This window comes from Artemia sp. Qi Xiang Cuo, chromosome 19 (genome assembly GCF_049724085.1).
Source record: "Artemia sp. Qi Xiang Cuo chromosome 19, ASM4972408v1, whole genome shotgun sequence".
Classification (NCBI taxonomy): Eukaryota; Metazoa; Arthropoda; class Branchiopoda; order Anostraca; family Artemiidae; genus Artemia; species Artemia sp. Qi Xiang Cuo.
Window position 1 is genome coordinate 36207189 of NC_142812.1, and position 18737 is coordinate 36225925.

An 18737-nucleotide genomic window follows, 5' to 3' on the forward strand; every position below is an offset into this window, starting at 1 on the left:
GTATCTAGCTACAGTGTGACCGAAGAACCAAAGTATGCTCTTCGCCTTCCTGAACAAAACTTACCCCACTTTTTTTAACTGTTCATAATTTGCACAAATTATCCGCCTCAATTTGTTTGCGGAAGAGCCGACTAATTGTTATTCCGTAGAAGTAGAACCCCTGGATGACCGTTCTTTTAAGCTCACCAAATCCGAAATAAGTTTTTATAGCCCGAAGTGTTTCTCCTGCTCCGAGACACTTGGAGTTTTGCTTGCTCAAACATTCTACAGATTTTACCCTTAGTTAGTATCGAGTACTCAATGGAGTCGCATAGATTGGATATTAATGTATTATGGATTACCCGTGATATTTGGATATTAAACCAATAAATAAAAGTAAGTTACTTAAAATATTTTAGATTGTTACTTAATATATTCATATAACCTGAAATAAAGCTTTGGTAATTTTTTCGTTATTCATATTATTGACTTACGAATAAAGTAAACATACGACTCGATGCCCCCACCCCTATATATACCAATTCAGGGTATATATTTGGGTAAAGTTCTACCAAATCATATTATTGAGTTAGGAATAAAGTGAATACACCATTCGATGCCTTTTTTATGCTGATTACGAATATAGCCTAATAATCATTTCTATCGGAAATGAATTTCAGCCCCCCTCCCCTATATATACCTAACCCAACCTAACCTAACCCTGAATTGGCATATATAGGGGGGGGGGGGGGTAAATTCATTTCCGATAGAAATGATTATTATATTCGTAATCGGCATAAAAAAAAGGCATCGAATAGTGTATTCACTTTTGTCCTAACTCAATAATATGATTTGGTAGAACTTTACCAAAATCATATTTGGAAAGAGCATAAAAAAGGCATCGAGTGGTGTGTTTACTTATTCGTAAGTCAATAAGCTAATATGAATAACGAAAAATTTACCAAAGCTTCTTATCTTAGGCTATTGAAAATTAACCAAGTACAAACGACAGTAATTCATCTGAGACCAAACTGATGAATGGTAGACTAGGTTAGGCCTATTGTATCGAAGAAGAATGGGCTCTAGAAAAGAGACAACGAGGGGCCGGAATTATTTGAAAAATACTTTTTTTGCGAGGTGTTTTCATTGAAAAGATTAAAAATGGGCTTATGAAACCCCCCCCCCCCTAGATACTCAGAAATACATTTTGCAGTCCCCTTATTGACACCACTGATAAGGTAGACTACGCTGACACTTTTCCAAATTCTTTAAATCCTTATAAATTAAGATTTCGCAAAGTTACGAGGCTCAAAACACTTCTTTCGGCCTCTTTTGTGCTGTAGATCTATTTTTAAAAGTTTCACTGTTGCACCACACATTTTTATCTAAGTTCATAAGAGGTCAGTGCCTCTGGGGAGAGGGGGGATAAGGTACAGTACAAGGCACAGATCCGATAGCCTAGGAAAAAAAGAGATGCACTATTTGATTCTCCACTCAATGCGTTTTTCAAATTGCTATAATAGGGCCTAGTAATTACCATTGTAGTTGCGTCACAGCCCCCGCTTCCTAATGGGGTCAGATCATAGTCACCCATATGGGGGGCTGCAGCCCCCCTAGCTGAATGATGATGCCTTATATTTTATATTTTTGTTTTGAGATTTCTATTGTACAGCATTGGAAGTGCCGATTAGACGAGGTAAGCCCCCCCTCCCTAAAGTTCAGCTTATGGGCGCCCATGGGTCAGATATAGGATAGCACTAGGCTATGTACAAAAAGATTGCTGAATTTGTTCATTTTTTCTTAATTTTTTAAAATGTGTGAACTACAATTATTCTGCACATTATGGAGTAAGAATTGTTTTTACATCTCTGCCCAGGCATAGAACCCAGGGTTGCCAAGTGCCAAAGTTTAAAAAGAGCGCAAATAAAGGCCTAAAACGCAGTGGCGGATCCAGAGGGGGGGGGCCGACGGGCCCCCTCTAACGTACTCTAAAGTAGTATAAACTACTTAATTAACGCAAGTTTGCGTCAATTAATCTTGCTCCTAACGCAAGTTTATCCGATCAACCTATTTTGCCCCCCCCCCCCAAAAAAAATCCTGGATCCGCCCTTGCTAAAAAGTGTGCAAGTCAAAAAATTTGCACGCATCCTCTCTGAGGTAAAAAAAAGAGTGCATTTCGCTCGAAAGCGTGCAATTTGGCAACCCTGTTCGTTGTGTTCAATGCACTTCTGCCGAAGTTGCCAACTACTGAAGCTTAAAGCAAATGAAAACTCACACCCTAAAAGAGTGATTTTCACTTCCGATTAGGTTATTGTTCGTGCAAGGCTCCTCGTCCAAACTAGCTCCGTTAAAAAAAACTTTCTTACCAAGGCCGTATCCGGGGGGGGGGTTACCTGGTTTGAACCCCCCCCCCCCGAAATGTTTGTTTGACTCGTAAAAACGTAACAAAAATGGACATAAACAAATTTTGTATGCGTTTTTTGTGTACCCCCCCCCCTAAAAGAAAGAAAATCAGTAAATCCCCCCCCGAACAAAAATCCTGGATGCGCTTCTGTTTCTTACTTTATTCTTATCAGAAAAGCTTTGTTTTGCTTGTTGGTATGCACTCTGTCCTGTGCTTTTCTTATCAACAGTTGGTTTACAATATCAATTTAAAAACAAAGAAAAAACAGCAGTAGAGCCAGTGAACTTAGGGTTTAGCTGTAAAAACTTGACCTTTAGTCGATTGTATCCAGGCGTTATGAGGGAGGACGAAGGGGGGTTGGAATTCAATTAAACTGAAGCGAATCAAATAAGATCGTCAAATAGGCTTAGAGTTTTTTTTTTCATATGAATAAATAAGAATTTTGGGTTGTTATTCTACCTTAACTAGTTTAGAAAATGTATCTTACACTAAGACTACCTAAATTAGTAGACCTTTCCTACTAGTTTCAGATACCATATTCTAACCCCCATAATGACTACAAACAAATGAGTAAGTAAAATCTGATAAAATAGAATACTTGCCTAGTGAATAGAGTTACTAAAATTGAGTCCTTGTAGGATATATTTTTTAATGAAATAAGGTATATTTTTTCTCATTTTTTTTTCTCAATCGCAAAGAATCAAAAACTAAAACAAACCTATTCAGTTTGCCTTTGTAGCCAATAAGTATTTTGAGGATTGTCAGTAGCCCTATTTGAAAACATCACTAGTCTTAAGTATTTTTTAAAATATAATAATCGATTAACCTTGTGCTTGTGGTTTCCAGCAGAAATTAAGTTCAATATAGATAGTGGTTATGCTTAATACAGATGAAAATTCAATATGAAAAGCTTTTAACTTTGACCATAGCTATGTATCAGCCCCAGTAAGTGATGCTACGTTTCCATTTTAGTTTATGGTTTTCTATCGATTGATATAGAAACTGCGTATGACTGTTAAAACACCTGTCAGCCTAAAAAAGTGAATGGAATATTTTGTTTCGATTTCTAATGTCGTATCGTTTGGTATAAGGAATTGTCGCGAAAAAATACCTCCAATTATCTCACTATTAACCCTGAGAGGAAGGTATGGCTATTAACTATAATTGAAGTTTTGTCATGAAGTCTACGGATTAGCCTCCCTAATAAGAAAGGAATTTGCAAATATGTCTCTTTTCCCCAGGGGAGGGGCGAGGGGGGCGCGCGCCCCCTAACGTAGTCTAAAGTAGTGTATTTTACTTAATTAACCCAAGTTCGCGCTAAATAAACTTGCTCCTAACGCAAGTTTATCGGATCCTGTTTTGCGCCTCCCGTGAAACAAATCCTGGATCCGCACCTGCTTTTGCCTTGTGGTCAACCATACCCAGTCCATGTATACTTTTGATCGGTCGCTTATGTTTCCTTTATTCAGCCATCTTTGCCAGAAACGACTTTAGCTAAGCGTCAACATGGACTTAATTGTATATTATCATCCTATTTCTTCTTTTTTCTTAGCCCGTTTTAATTTTTATTTTGTTGTAGAGTAAACTTTATTGTGACTAGCTTGCATGACGATGGGAGCGTTTGGCCTTAAATTGACTTTCACATAAGAAAACATAAATGATTTCGTAGCATGTTTAATTTAAGGGGTGGGGTATCAACAATTTTGTCTTAGGACGAACGGACTTTCTTTTCAAGCAATCTCTCCGTTTTCCGGCAGTAGTCAAGGAAACTGGCCACTAAGAAATTGTTGTGCCATATGCATAAAACTTTTGGAAGTGGGCCTAAATACTACTACTACTACTACTAACAACTCACTGCTGCACCAAGCCGCCTGAGGCCAACACAGCTACACAGGCTCCTTCTTCATCCCTTTTTATTCAAAGCCTCCCTTGGTACTTATATAGATAGCGGTTAGTGCGCGAAAACTGAAGTTTCGTTAATGCTAATGAAATAAAACAAAATAGGATGAAAATGTAATAGTTCAGAAACAAATCTGGGCTATGCATTTGCACATTGGGGGTGGAGGGTAAAGCATAGCATATATTAAATACGTAACCTAACCAAACCTAGGTACCTTTCAGTCCCCCTAAACCCCAAAAAACTAAAGTTTAAATATAGTTCCCGGAGTGAGAAACCATTTGTAATGCCTGTCTTTATACAGCGTCTCGTAGAAGTATCGGGTAATGCGTGTCTATTTTCGTAATACACTTACCGCTTTCTACATAAGTACCGATCTATCTTTACGAACCCCCCCCCCACCCCATTCGGAGGCGACCTTCCATCCACTACGAAGTTGTTGTGCCACATGCATGAAACTTTTAGAAGTGGGCCTAAATGCTACGACTACTACTAATAACTCACTGCTGCACCAAGCCGGCTGAGGCCAAAATAGCTACACAGGCTCCTTCTCCATCCCATTCTATTCAAAGCCACTCTTTTTGCACCCTGTCAAGAAGTTCCCTTTCCGATTAGATCTTTCTTTACGAGACCTCCCACCCCATTTGGGGGCGACCTGCTTTTTGTTTGGCTCTGGATGGTTGCCCGACAAGGACGATCTTTGGCTATCTATTATCTGCAAAACGTGCCCTAGTCGTCTCAACCTTTTTCTCATTATAGCCCTAGAAAGCAGGATTGACCCACATTTTCGTACAGCTTAGTGTTTGAGATACGGTCAGCCTCATGGGTACCCATCAGACCTAAATAAGTTTAGCTTAATTAGTGTCTAGATGCAAGCATGAAAGAGTATTCGAAAAAAATTTTTTGGTATTTTTTTCAGTATTTTGGCATATTTTTAGACAGTGTTTTCAAGCCTTATGAGCACGGAGAGTGGAAATAGGAGCTCCAAAATTTTTTCTCTGATAAGGGCTGCTGATAACAAATAACAGAAAGGGGACAGCTTTCATTTTTTTGCCCTTATCTTTATTTTACTCAATTTTTACATTTAAAATCTTTTCAGAAATTAAAGCTATAATAATTTAGTACCTTTTAAAGAAATTTTCAAAATGCAATTAGTTAAATCCTTATTCTTCCGAAGGGTCACTGTCTTCAAAAAATCACGTGCCCCAGGTGGCAAATGCGGTGAAAGTATGCCAAGCATGGCGTGACTCTACCAAGCGTATTTGGTTGCCCCTGCTGATGACTTTTTGAAGTAGTTAATAAGCTAAACCATTCCACCAAAGGGTATGTCACTGTCTCTTGATATCACAGTTTATAGAATTAGCAGTATGATCATACCCTATCTCACCCATTATAAAAACCCGAACCAAGGTGCGAGTGCTCCAGAGAACGTTTTTGCAGATATAAACATGAGCGGCATTAGATCTTTTCACGGGTAGACAAGTCAGATTTCTCTTGGACATGAAACAAGTGGAAACCTGCTATTACGAATAATGCACTTTGTAACCATTTCTCATTGATTGACGGAAACATACTAACCCGCTAATGTAGAAATAAGTGGGAGGAGCTTTTTGTTCGTACCGAGAATGAAGACCAGAAATGATCTGCGATAAACTTACTGGATAATTCTATAAACTGTGCTTGATATTTATAATTTTTACACTTTTCATTGTGTACATGGGACATGACATTGCCATCTATGTCCTTTATTAAGGTTCTCAATCGATTTTTTCCCTGTTATTCACCTTTATGTAGAACCAAACATTATCTTGGTTTGAACCGTGTTCTACATACGAATTATAAAATTTGGGTACTTACGTGTTATAGCGCCCACACTTTGTTCTTGATCTGTGATTAAATAAAAAAAACAAGTTTTTTCAACTGAAAGTAAGCAGCTACATTGAAACGTAAAACGAACAGAAATTATTACGTATATGAGGGGCTTTGTCACCTCGTCAATACCTCTCCCTTTACGCTAAAGTTCGATTTTTTTTTAATTCTTTAAGAATGACCCTTGAATCACAAAGGCCGTTTAATTAGAATAAATAGCTCTTTTTAAATTACTAAAACACTTTAGTGTAAAGAGTGAGGTATTGACGAGGGGGCGAAACCCGTCATATACGTAATAATTTCTATTCGTTTTAAGTTTTGATGTAGCTCATTATGGGGCTCTGATGTAGCCCCATAATGGAAATTCTCTTCCCCCATGAAAAATCCCTCATGGAAAGATCCTCCCACGTAGGATGGAAAGATCCACCGTCCGTGAACATCCATGATGTTTCTTCTGGCATAAAATACAAAATTCCACATTTTTACAGATAGGAACTTGAAACCCCTACAGTAGGGTTCTCTGGTACGCTGAATCAGATGGTGTGATTTTCATTAAGATTCTATGATTTTTAAGTAGTGTTCCCCCTTTTTTCGAAAATAAGGCAAGTTTTCTCAGGCTCGTAATTTTTTGCATGGGTTGAACTAAACTTGATGAAACATATATATTTAAAATCAGCATAAAAGTGCGATTTTTTTATGTAACTATTTGTATTAAAATTCCGTTTTTTAGAGTTTTGGTGGTACTTTCCCATTATGTGGACACCTATAAAAAGTCAAGTTTGGTTAATGCTAATGAAATAAAACAAAATAGGATGAATATATAGTAGCTATAAACAAATTCGGGCTATATGTTTGCACATTAGGGGGGGGGAGCATTGCATATATTAAATACGTAACTCCCCCTAACCCCCCCCCCCCCCCACAAAAAAAAAACAACAGTTTAAATTTTGTAAATTCAATGAGAAACCACGCTCTTTGATCAATTTAGATAACAATTACCCGCTCTACGAGTCTCCATCACTGCATTCATTCGACTGTCTATGGCTGAGGTGTCCACATAATGGGAAAGTGCTGCTTCGGTTACTATTGAACCGGGTCGATCCTTACAGTTCGTTTCCACGAACTGTTTGATGAAACCGGTTTTCTGTGTCCATTAGGAGATAATCAGGTTAGCCTGAGGGAGATAAACGGTAAATATGCAGGCATATTTTTATTAAATATTTAGTGGTTAGTTTAGGTATTTAATATAATGCGTTATTGGCGGCCTGCTTTCCATAATTCTCTTTTGTATTTTCCATAATTTTGTTGCTAAAGTATTACATTTTCTCATATTTTGGTATATTTCATCAGGGTTAACCTAACTTCACTTCTTGGGTGGGGTCGCTATAACACGTGATTATCAAAATTTATTTTTTCTTCTTCTGTCAACCTTAAAACTGCACGGTTGTCTTCTTTTATTTATTTGAATCCAATGATGGATTCTTGCTGGTTTTCACTGTGTCCGTAATATTTGGAAAAAGGTTGCCTTCATGTATCATCCGCTTGTATTACAACGCTTTGAACCTTACTAATCAATTTACTAATGAGTTTAGCAAAAAAGAAGGTAAACATTATTTGGTAACAATTTAATACCATTAACTTCATTATAATAGACCCCCTATGTGTTTATTTAGTAGTCAAGTGTGTGTTTAGGGGAGGGTGACTTTGGGCCCATGACTCTGCTTTTTGTGAGTTTTATAGTCGATTTTTATTATGGCTCAAAATTTATTTGGCAAAAATTGGGATAGGTTCCTGTTACTTATATATCCGTGTTTAAATTGTTGTTTTTCTGAACGTTAAAAGTGTCCAACCAAAATTCCGACAGAAATTTGTACTTACTACGGAAAATATTGGGCAAGTTCATGATCACATTTATTATTTCGCAATGTTGCTCCTACATCTATGGATAGTATCCAGTATCATAGGCAGGCAAGGCAAAAACTAACAAATAATAATTAGGAAGAGGGAAGAAATAATTCAATTTGCTAGCTACAATAGCTAAGCTGCATTATTTTTACTGCAGCTTAGTTAATACTTGAATAGATTAGTTCATTTTTATTAAGATGAGTTTAGACCCCGGCGCCGCGCCGATGAGGGAAGACCGGTGGTGGCGGGGCCAAAACAGCGTGCCGCCGCCGCGCCACCGGTAAGATGTCGGCCGCGCTGCCGTCGCGATCAATGTTGACCGCAAACATTAATGTTTTCATCAGTCTTTCTCAAATCACAGCTTAAATTTACAACAGATTCGAGCCTATTCATGAGTTCAGAAATTCACAAGTCGCTGGCTGGGAACAGGTTCGTTATTCATCAAGAGAAGTAGAAATGTGGTAGAAATGAAATGGCTGTGGCGTTTCAGAACCCTTGCATAATACGAGTAGTTGAAGTATCTATTAGCTATGTACCCTTAACACAAATAATTATCAAAATTAGTAGTTTTTTTTTCATCGAGCATTACTGCATACAAAACTTCAAATACCGTATCACAAAATTCGTCAGTTATCTGGGTAAAAATTTCGAATATAACTTTGATCTTAGAAGCTTAATTTTTTCATAATACCCTTTGCCCATATCTGTTTTGTCACCTTTAAAACAGTTGAAATGGACGACTTTGATATTGATAGTTTTTTTTTGCTCTTTTGGATTCCTAAAAAGCCTTCTTGTATTAGAAACTGGTTTTTAATAATAATTAAAAAAAAACATTTAAAGTTTTTTTTTGGCTTCCTTATAGAATATAATGTCATGTAGGCTAAGGCTGAACTGCTGCTTTTTTATTGCTTTTGGCTGCTCTTTTGGATATTATTCATTTTTCTTTTGGGGATTCATTCCAAATTATAAACTCATAAATACATAATATCAGGCAAATTATAAACTGCATCTAAAAGGAGTAAATTTATCAAATTGAAAAATACATGATGAACACTTCACATGAGAACACTTCAATTACAATGAAACAAAAAACACTTAATAGTTTATTCGGTATGAAGAAAAATGAAATGCCAGCTATTTTCTTAGGTAAAAAATGAAAAGCTCATCCGTTTTAAATGTAACTAAATGAAATAATATGCAGACTGAAGTAGCTCGAGGAAGATGTTGACATTTTCTTCCTAATTCGTCACTTTTAATCCAAGCAAAATGTTAGGACACTTAGTATCAGTTATTGAGTTTTAGCTTTGATTTCCAAATGCTCACAAAAAGTACCAAATTTAAGAAAGTCGTAACAATAAGTCACCTGGGGTCAAAATGCTCAAAGACTCCTCTTTGATCCCCACCCAGGCTCAAAGCTTCTGCTATGGTCATATCCTTGGAAATCTCCAAAGAGTTTCTTTTTAAAATAACTTTCAAGCGCAGTTAGGGGTATTTAGCCTGTTTTGCTTTTCTTCAAAGCTTTGAAAAAAGTGTTATAAAATTCCAAATATTACATTTTTTATATTTGTGCATAATTTTGGTAATCATTTGTGCGGTGATCGAAATTTTTAAACCACTGTATATACGTAAGAACGTTGCAACATCTAGTACCCTGAGGTCATAAGACTGTCAAAGACTTATCCTTGAATCTCCCAAATTCAAAGCTTTTATTATTACCTGGCCTTTTAATGTAACTTGGGCACTGGACCAAGGGCGCCATTGTCTCTCGAGGGCAACGTTAGGTGGGGATGTCGATATCGCTGTCGTCACACCAATTCGTTTTAGTGTGAATCTGCCTGGTACTTTTGAATGAATATTTTCAAAGTAAACCTGTTTCATCAAAAAGAAAAAACGGGTTGAACCCATATGTCTCTTTCCCTTTGGACGATAAAACTATAAACGTGTTGTATCAAGTATAACTCACGAAAATCTTGTTAATTTTTGTCAACTTTTTAACTTTTTTGGCATCCCTGCTTTCAATAAAAAAAAAATCAAGGTACTATGACTTAAATATAATAACTCCTTATGCCCCCCTCTGGATACCATCTTGATAGGATACCGTCTCTGCTTTAAATAAAAAAAAAAAAACTTATTGGCATCCCTGCTTTTAAAAAAATCGAGGTATTATCATTTAAATATGATAGCTCACTACCCCCCCCCGCTGGATACCACCTTGATAGGATGCCGTCTCTGCTTTAAATAAAAAAAACAAAACTTGGGCATCCCTGCTTTCAATAAAAAATTTCGAGATATGATCATTTAAATATAATACCTCCCTACCCCCCTTCCTCTGGATACCACCTTAATAGGATACCATCTCAGCTTTACATTATAAAATTAATTTAATTAATAATTAACTAGTTGACTATATGGTTCAAACAAACACGAAAAATAACTTTAAACAGCTTAGTGTTCCTTGAAAAAAAAATTGAGGGTATGAGTAAAGGGGTACAAAGACAACAAAAAAAATGTCAAAATTATTCAGATATAACTCAAAGTATTGGAAAACTTAGTAATGTCACTAATTCATTAAGGGATTATTTAGTATACACAGAAACTAGTTAAAAGGGACTAAACACAAAAGCAAAATTTGATCAGTAGTCAATGAGAAATTGCTAAGTGCCCAAGATAATGAACTAGTCCTAATGGGGGGACTAGGGTTTATCAAAATATTTCAATGGTTTTCCAGGGAATTTGATATCATTTTCTTCCGTCTCCACTTTAAATGAAAATAATAATTAACTTTTTGGCATTCCTGCTTTCAGTAAAAAAAATGAGGTATTATCATATAAAAATGATTGCACCCTTTCCCCCTCCCCTATAGGCAATAATTTACAATTTATTTATGAATCATATTTTTGGGGTAACTTCTGTTTCAATCTTTAATTCCCCAACCTATAGCTAAATTTTGTCTCAATAGAAAGTTTTTTTTGGGGGGGGGGGGTAAAAATGTATCAGAAAGAAGATTGTATTTTCTATCAGGCGTTCAACAATTGAGTATTAAACATAAAAGAAAATCTTATCTAAAAACAGCAAAAAAAATAAAAAACAATTCAGCTGTAGAAACAATCTGTCTGCTGTCAATTTCAAACTCCAACTGAAGGCTGAAGCTGGTATAGTAGTGAATGCGTTCTATAATTCTATTCCACTTGAAAATAAAATTCTTGATTACGAATGGTGTAAGAAATAGCGATTGGGAAACTGCATTCGAAATGATTTAAACTCATTTCATAAAGACGATGCTTTTTTTCTGTCAACATATGAAGAACTGTGTATATTGCAATATTTACAATTGCATATTGCATCTGTCTGGTTTTTATGCAAAGTAACAAAAGAGACGACAATTAACGAACAAAAGAGTAGTGGAGAATTATGGTATGCAAAGTAATATTTGGCAGGGAAAGTCACTGGTGATAAATCACTAGGGGTGGCACCGTGATTGCGTGATTTTCGGGGATTCGGGGATCCAAATTTTTTTTCGGGGTGACGCGTAGATTTCCGGGGAATACCCGACAATTCGGGGATAGTGCAAGCCCTGCTTGATTTCTTATCAGGAAAACCAAATACTAAACCACACGAGAAGCAAAAGCTCCGACTTTGCGGTTGACGCAATAAAGAATTGCCACAAAATTAATTTAAAAGTCGACCGAACGCCACCGCTCTGACACTTCGGCGACGGTCGACCGGGCCTCTCGTTGGCGGCGTTCGATCGATCCGCCGGCGCGGTGCCGGGGTCTAGCTGAGTTCACCCATCATCTTTTTTGTACCCAAGACGTATGTCAGTTTAACGTAATGTACTAGTTCTTATAAGGTCACCAACTCACCGACAATTTTTCACCTTCATCGCATATGGGTTTCGGCACTGTTGGTTTCCGGCTAATTTTTCCTCTCAGCCTCTAGACTTTTTTTGGCCCTGGTGCATTATGTGGACACTGCTATATATTGTACAAGGAAACCACTCACGAAAAACCCATCAAACAGGCTATTCTCAAGAGACCGCTATCCATAAATGACAGCAAAGCCGTGGTTTCTCAATGAGTTACAAAATTTAACCGATTGTTTTTTGGGGGTTTAAGAGGGGAAAGGTACCTATGTTAGGTTAGGTTATTCCCTCCCCCCTAAACCCCAAAAACCAACAGTTTAAATATCTTAAACGCAATGAAAACTACGCTTTGCATTCCATTTCTCTATAGCGGTCTCTTGCAAATAACCCGTTTGGCCGGTTTCGTCTCTCGTTTCCTTGATACAGGATATAGCGGTGTCCGCATAATGCAATAATACCATAAACTATTATATATTCATCCTATTTTATTTCATTAGCATTAACCAAACTTGACTTCTTTAGCAGTGTCCACATACTGCACCAGTACCCTTTTTTTATTAATTCCAATATTTCTAGAGTCGTTCTGTGTGCTCTTGTCTATTTTTTTTTTCTTTCTGTGCCAGCCATCTCTTACAACTTTTTCTACCAATATATGTACATATTCTGTGCGTGTATGGATTCATAATTTTTTTATATATATATATATATATATATATATATATATATATATATATATATATATATATATATATATATATATATATATATATATATATATATATATATACATAAATACATATATAGATAGATAGATAGATATTTGGTGAAAAGCGTTTGAATAAGATCTCCACCAAAACTTTTGTAGTCACAACAAGAGTATCTGTTTTCTAGCATGGTATCTTATGTTTTATCCAAGAAACATATTGTTTTGGAGATGATTATGAGCACATATTCAGTTTCCTCTGTTGGCGATAAGGGAACGAATATTGAAATAATATACAAAAAAAGAAATTAACGTAATCTCAAAAATAGGACAAAAGGGGATAAAAATAGGAGCTCAAATGAAGAAACTGGACCATCAAATGCGACAAGATAAAAAGAACGACCTGAGAGATGTAAATACACGGGTGAAAATCAACAAGCAGCTAAGGCAATGGGCAATTAAAAAATATCTGAAGCAATGATTAACAAGAATGAAGAACAAAGAAATATGTAATTAAAATGCTTGCCAAAACAACAATTACAACGAGTCAACAACGAAATTGAAGAACACATAAATATGCTGTTCAAAGATAAGTGGCAGCGAGAATTATAACGAATCAAAAAGGAAAATGAAGATTACAGAAGTATGTGGTTAGAAGACATACGACAGCAAAAATAAATAAAAATGCAGTTAAAAGATAAGCGGCAGTGAGAATTGCAAACAACAACGGGAGTCAGAACGTGTCGAAAATGACAGTGAAAAATGCCATTAGAATGAGTCAAAAATGAAAGTGAAGAAGAAAGAAATATCAAGTTAAAAGAACAACGCCGTCACAGTCTTTGATAGCATCAAGTGTTAATTACAAATCGTTGGGACCCTCCAACGTTGTATGTATTCACGGTGGAGTCCACCATTTTCCCACAGGAAATGTAGCCAACAAATATAATTTGTTTGAGGGTAGCTGCCTGCAAGGGCGAACTACATTGCTGCCACCATAATTTACAAATGAATTAGTTTGGCCTATTATAGGACATCCCTTGTACTCTAAACAGTTCCACAAATAAATACCAAACTTGAACTCATTTTTCGCTCTCACGTACACTGTAAGCGATAATCAAATCATCAATGGTCATAATGTTTTCAGCTTCAAAGTAGCTGGACAAATTTACCACAAAGTTAATTTAGGGGCACATCCATTACAAACCGCTAAATGTGATTTTAAACCACATTCACATTGCCAAATGTACATTTAGACTCTCGTAACCCAATGGATGTCTTGGAAGATATTGCCAGACACAAACAACTATGCTAAAGGTTACAAGAAAATACAAGAAGTTGAGGTGATTTAAATCAACCTGTTGCTTCAGTAGGGCAGCAGCCTGGATAAAACACAAGTGACAATGAGAATCAATATATAAAAGCCTGCCACGTAGCCGTTGTTCTCCTGGTACTATGTAAATATATATATATATATATATATATATATATATATATATATATATATATATATATATATATATATATATATATATATATATATATATATATATCCTTAAATATTTCCCCGCAAAAGAGTCCCGTGAAAAAATCCAATCGGGGCCCGCACCTAGTCGATCCGGCCCTGCATTTAAAGATAGTCTTAGAAAAACAGTTTCTGTGGCTATGAAATGATCTTATCAAGGAATTAAACATAAGGATGTCTTTCTAGCCAGATTTTAGTTTGAAAAATAGAAATTTCAACTGGAAATCCCTGGGTACAGATCATTTATGTTCCTTGTTTATTAGACCTAAAAATAATAAACACAAGGTTTACAATTTCAAACAGGTATGTAGAATGGCCAACGGGAATAGAATGATGTTTCTTCGTATTTGCCAAAAGAATATTTTAGGCTCTGATAGAGTCCCCACCCATCTGCATGATGATTAAAACTCCCCGCAAGTTTTGATTATCTCCTAAAGCTTCAAAGAAAAATGGACTATTTTCCTTTTATTTGTGAAATTTCGTCTTTTCAAAATAAAACTGCGCCAAATACAAAAATTTGCGATTCGAAGATGCTTGGTTACATGGAAAATGATGGCCGATTTAGAATTTTGAGTTAGCATAGACGATATCAACATATAATGCATCTGAAAAAGGAATTGCTCAAGTTAGTTTTTGACATCCGACTTAAGAAAAAAACTCACGTTAATGTAACGTTACTATATAAAATAATAAAAAATAGTTTGATACAAGACTTACGCTTCGCACGTTACAGATTTTTTTTGTCTTTTTCTTGGAATAAGCTATGCTGTTACTAAAATCCTTAAGATTATGCAGCTTATTTCTCGATGATTTTCATCGGTGATATTACATTTATTAGCATTGCGCGTTTACGTAATATTAGGTCCAAATAATAATTAGCATCTAAAGGTTATCTCATTCTACTATTATAAACAATTAGAAGTTCACCAAATGTTTGATTGACTGCTTAAATCCAAAAATAGACTTCAAAATTTGTTGATCTTAACCTATGTTAATACTAATACACCCCTTCCGAAGGGCAGGTCTTTGTAATGCAAACTTAACTTTAGCTTGCCTTGAGTAGAAAGGCCTCAGGAGGTCCGAACGGGGCAGCATATATGGGTATAGAGTCCCTAGGGAGAACACGTGGTTAATGGGGTCAATGACCTCTTTTTCCAAGGTCGATGGTCAATTTATTTGATGTTTTTCATGGATGTCAACAGCAATTCCCGTCTGTTTTATGGTTTTTGTCAGTGAGAATGAAAAAACAGGAACTTTCTCACATTTATTTGATGTTTTTATGGTTTTTGTCAGTGAGAATGAAAAAACAGGAATTTTCTCACTTAAAAAACATGAATTTTCTCACTTTTATGGTTGTTTTCTTGGATGGTTATGTGTGTTGGTCAATTTATTGGATGTTTTTCATGGATGTCAACAGCAATTCATGTCTGTTTTATGGTTTTTGTCAGTGAGAATGATAAAAACAGGAACTTTCTCACATTTATGGATGTCAACAGCAATTTATGTTCCTGTTTTATGGTTCGTTGTCAGTGAGAATGAAAAAACAGGAACTTTCTCACTTTGATGGATGTTAACAGCAATTAATGTCTGTTTTATGCCTTTTGTTAGTGATAATGGAAAAACAGGAACTTTCTCATCTTTATGGATATCAACAGCAATTTATGTCTGTTTTATGGTTTTTGTCAGTGAGACTGTACATGCTCGACGCGAATGTTATGAGTTTCCAGGAAACAGTTAGATCACGTGTTTCCTTCTCAGCCAATCACCGAGTCGGATACATCCCCTTTCTCAGCCAATCAGAGGGTTGGTTACATATTAGCGACGGAGGGAATATAAGGAACGGGTTTTTTGCTAACATTTTATTAGTCTGTGAACAGAATTCAATGGAGTGAGAAGAAGAAGAACAGTTTGACTTTACTCATTTGAATATATATTTGTGTTTATGTCGATGAGTGGAATGTTTACCCTATTAGAAGTTGATCGTGGAGTTGATGATAATAATACAAGAGCACCAAACCTTGCGGTGGAAATCACGAAATGATCACGTCTTTGTCTGGAATGGGATGCAGTATATGCAAGATATGTGATATCCTTGAGCAAATTTAAAATGGAGCATCAATTATGTTTTGCCGCAAAAGTTGATATAGCACATGTGAATAGACTTCAATGTGCTTTAAGTGCATTGGTGAAACATATTGAAGACAATAAACAGTATCGCTAATTGTACATGCTCTGTATTATTGATGTTGTTGTAATTATTCAATAAAATTGTTTCGAAATCGAAAATGTTTTCTTTCTTTTCTGGTTAGGGCTAACGAATCAGGGTCAGTCTAGAGTCAGCAGTCGAAGTGAAAGGATTGAAAAATGAATAAATTTGAGAAAGAGAGAATTAGATCAAATCTAGTGTATATCGAAAAACATTTCATTTTAGATGACGACTTTCTCGAGTTATCTCTTCAATGTAGGATATTCTCATGTCAGGGAAAACTTGAAAATATAATGAAAAGTGAGTCTCCCCCATTCGACTATTGTATGAAACTTTTGAACTGTGATTCAAGTGCTTATAGTCAATTTATTGATATATTAATTGAAACAAAACAGAATCATATCGTGGATATACTTTTTAAAACAATGCCAATAGATTCAATGTAGATGGCTCCCCCGTTATTCAAAAGAGGTAACGTCACAGATTTACTCCTCTTCCCACATTTCCCCGCATTGAATTTATCGAGCGAGGACGCTCAGTTTCGTTTTAGCTGTGAGTGAGACAAGTGACATCGGAAACCAGAAAATGTTCTATACATGTCCATTGTGCATGTACACTCTTGACTGTTGGACTCAATGTGAGAATTGTACAATTAAACATGACTATAGTGAAAAGTATAAGTTATTTAATCCCTGTAAATTCCATAGAGGCTATGCAGTACAAATTAAAGGATGTAATTCATATCTTGAAGAGGTGTGTGACTCTCACCCTAGAGGGCACCTGTGCTCCAATGTCACTATGATAAATGTGATCAGTGGGAGAATACTTACCTCGCTATGATTGGGAAGAATCCTACCCGTGAGTACAGTTTATTGCTACAAAATTGCTATCGCTGCAGGTTTAGATTATTTGGGGTACGGTAATAAGGCCAACGATTGAACAGCTAGTCCAACAAGACAAACTGGATTATGTGCCATCACTGTAATGCAACTACCTATAATGCCAATAAACCAAGTGATTTTTATTTGGCAGTTACAGAATGTGATTCACCACTTGAAAACACTGCCCGCAGAGCTTCTCGGGCCCATAGCATATCTTATATTAGTATAAGATATTTACAATCTAAAACGTCACATGACATAGATGATGGAAATTTGATATTGTTAAAACAATCTATCCAAATAAAATTTACCATCAATACTCTATCTGCTCTGGGAAAAAAAACAAAAAAAACATGATTTGAAAAGGATAGCCATCTCCTCTCATGATACACAGCTCATTCCGATATAAAGTAGTTTCTTTTGTTTTTTTTGTGTGTGTGTAAGTTTTTTTGTGCGTGTGTAAGTTTTTGTGTGTGTGTTTGTTTTGTTTGTGTATTTTAGTTTTTTTTTTTTTTAATTTTTTTGTGTTGGTTTAATTTTTTTTTTTTGTGTATTTTTTGTTGCGTGTGGTTTTTTTTTTGTGTTTTTTTTATTGTGTGTTTAGTTTTTTTTTTTTGTGTGTGTGTAAGTTTTTGTGTGTGTGTAATTTTGTGTTTTATCTATTATTTGTTTTTTTTTTTTTAAGATTTTGTTTGCGTGTAATTTCTTGTTTTTGTGTAAGTTTTTGTGTGTGTGTAAGTTTTTATGTGTAAGTTTTTGTGTGTGTGTAAGTTTTTGTGTGTGTGTGTATGTTTTTGTGTTTGTGTGTATTTTTTTGTGTGTGTGTGTGTATGTTTGTGTGTGTGTGTAATTTTGTGTGTGTCTATGTATGTGTTTGTGTTTTTGAGTTATTAAGTCTGTGTGTTTTTTTTTTTGTATTTTTGTTTTTGCTTTAGAGTGTGTGTAAGTTTTTGTGTGTGTGTTATGTTTTTGTGTGTGTTTTTATGTTTTTGTGTGTTTTAGTTTTGTGTGTGTGTGTAAGTTTTTGTGTGTGTGTAAGTTTTTGTGTGTGTGTAATTTTTTGTGTTTTTTTAAGTTTATTTGTGTGTGTGTATTTTTAGTTGCTTGTTATTTTTTTTGTGTGTGTGTAAGTTTGTGTGTGTGTGTAAGTTTTTGTGTGTGTGTGTAAGTTTTTTGGTGAGTGTATGATTTTGTGTGCGTGTAAGTTTTTGTGTGTGTGTTAGTTTTTGTGTGTGTGTAAATAATTGTGTGTTTTTAAGTTTTTGTGTGTGTGTCTGTAAGTGTGTGTGTGTGTGTAAGTGTTTGTGTGTGTGTGTGTTTGTGTTTGTGTGTGTGTGTGTGTGTTTAAGTTTTTGTGTGTGTTTAAGTTTTTGTGTGTGTGTAAGTTTTTGTGTGTGTGTAAGTTTTATATATGTTTGTTATTTTGTGCGTTTGGGTTAGTTTTTGTTTGTGTGTGTAGTTTTTTATGTGTGTGTAATTTTGTTGGTGCGTTTTAGTTGTTTTATGTGT

The 18737-nt window shown here is 35.6% G+C and overlaps 1 protein-coding gene across 5 annotated transcripts in view; it reads left to right on the top strand.

The window, feature by feature from the left end:
- The first annotated feature begins 290 nt into the window (after positions 1 to 290).
- Positions 291 to 18737, top strand: part of LOC148940791 (uncharacterized) — a 111664-nt gene continuing 93217 nt past the window's right edge. For 3 of the 5 annotated variants that reach the window (XM_089105575.1, XM_089105571.1, XM_089105574.1), the window contains exon 1: positions 301 to 375. The gene's annotated coding sequence lies outside the window, so the exon portion shown is untranslated. Of the gene's footprint in view, positions 376 to 5457; positions 5604 to 18737 lie in introns of all 5 variants that reach the window. The other 2 variants (XM_089105573.1, XM_089105572.1) reach the window with 2 other exon arrangements.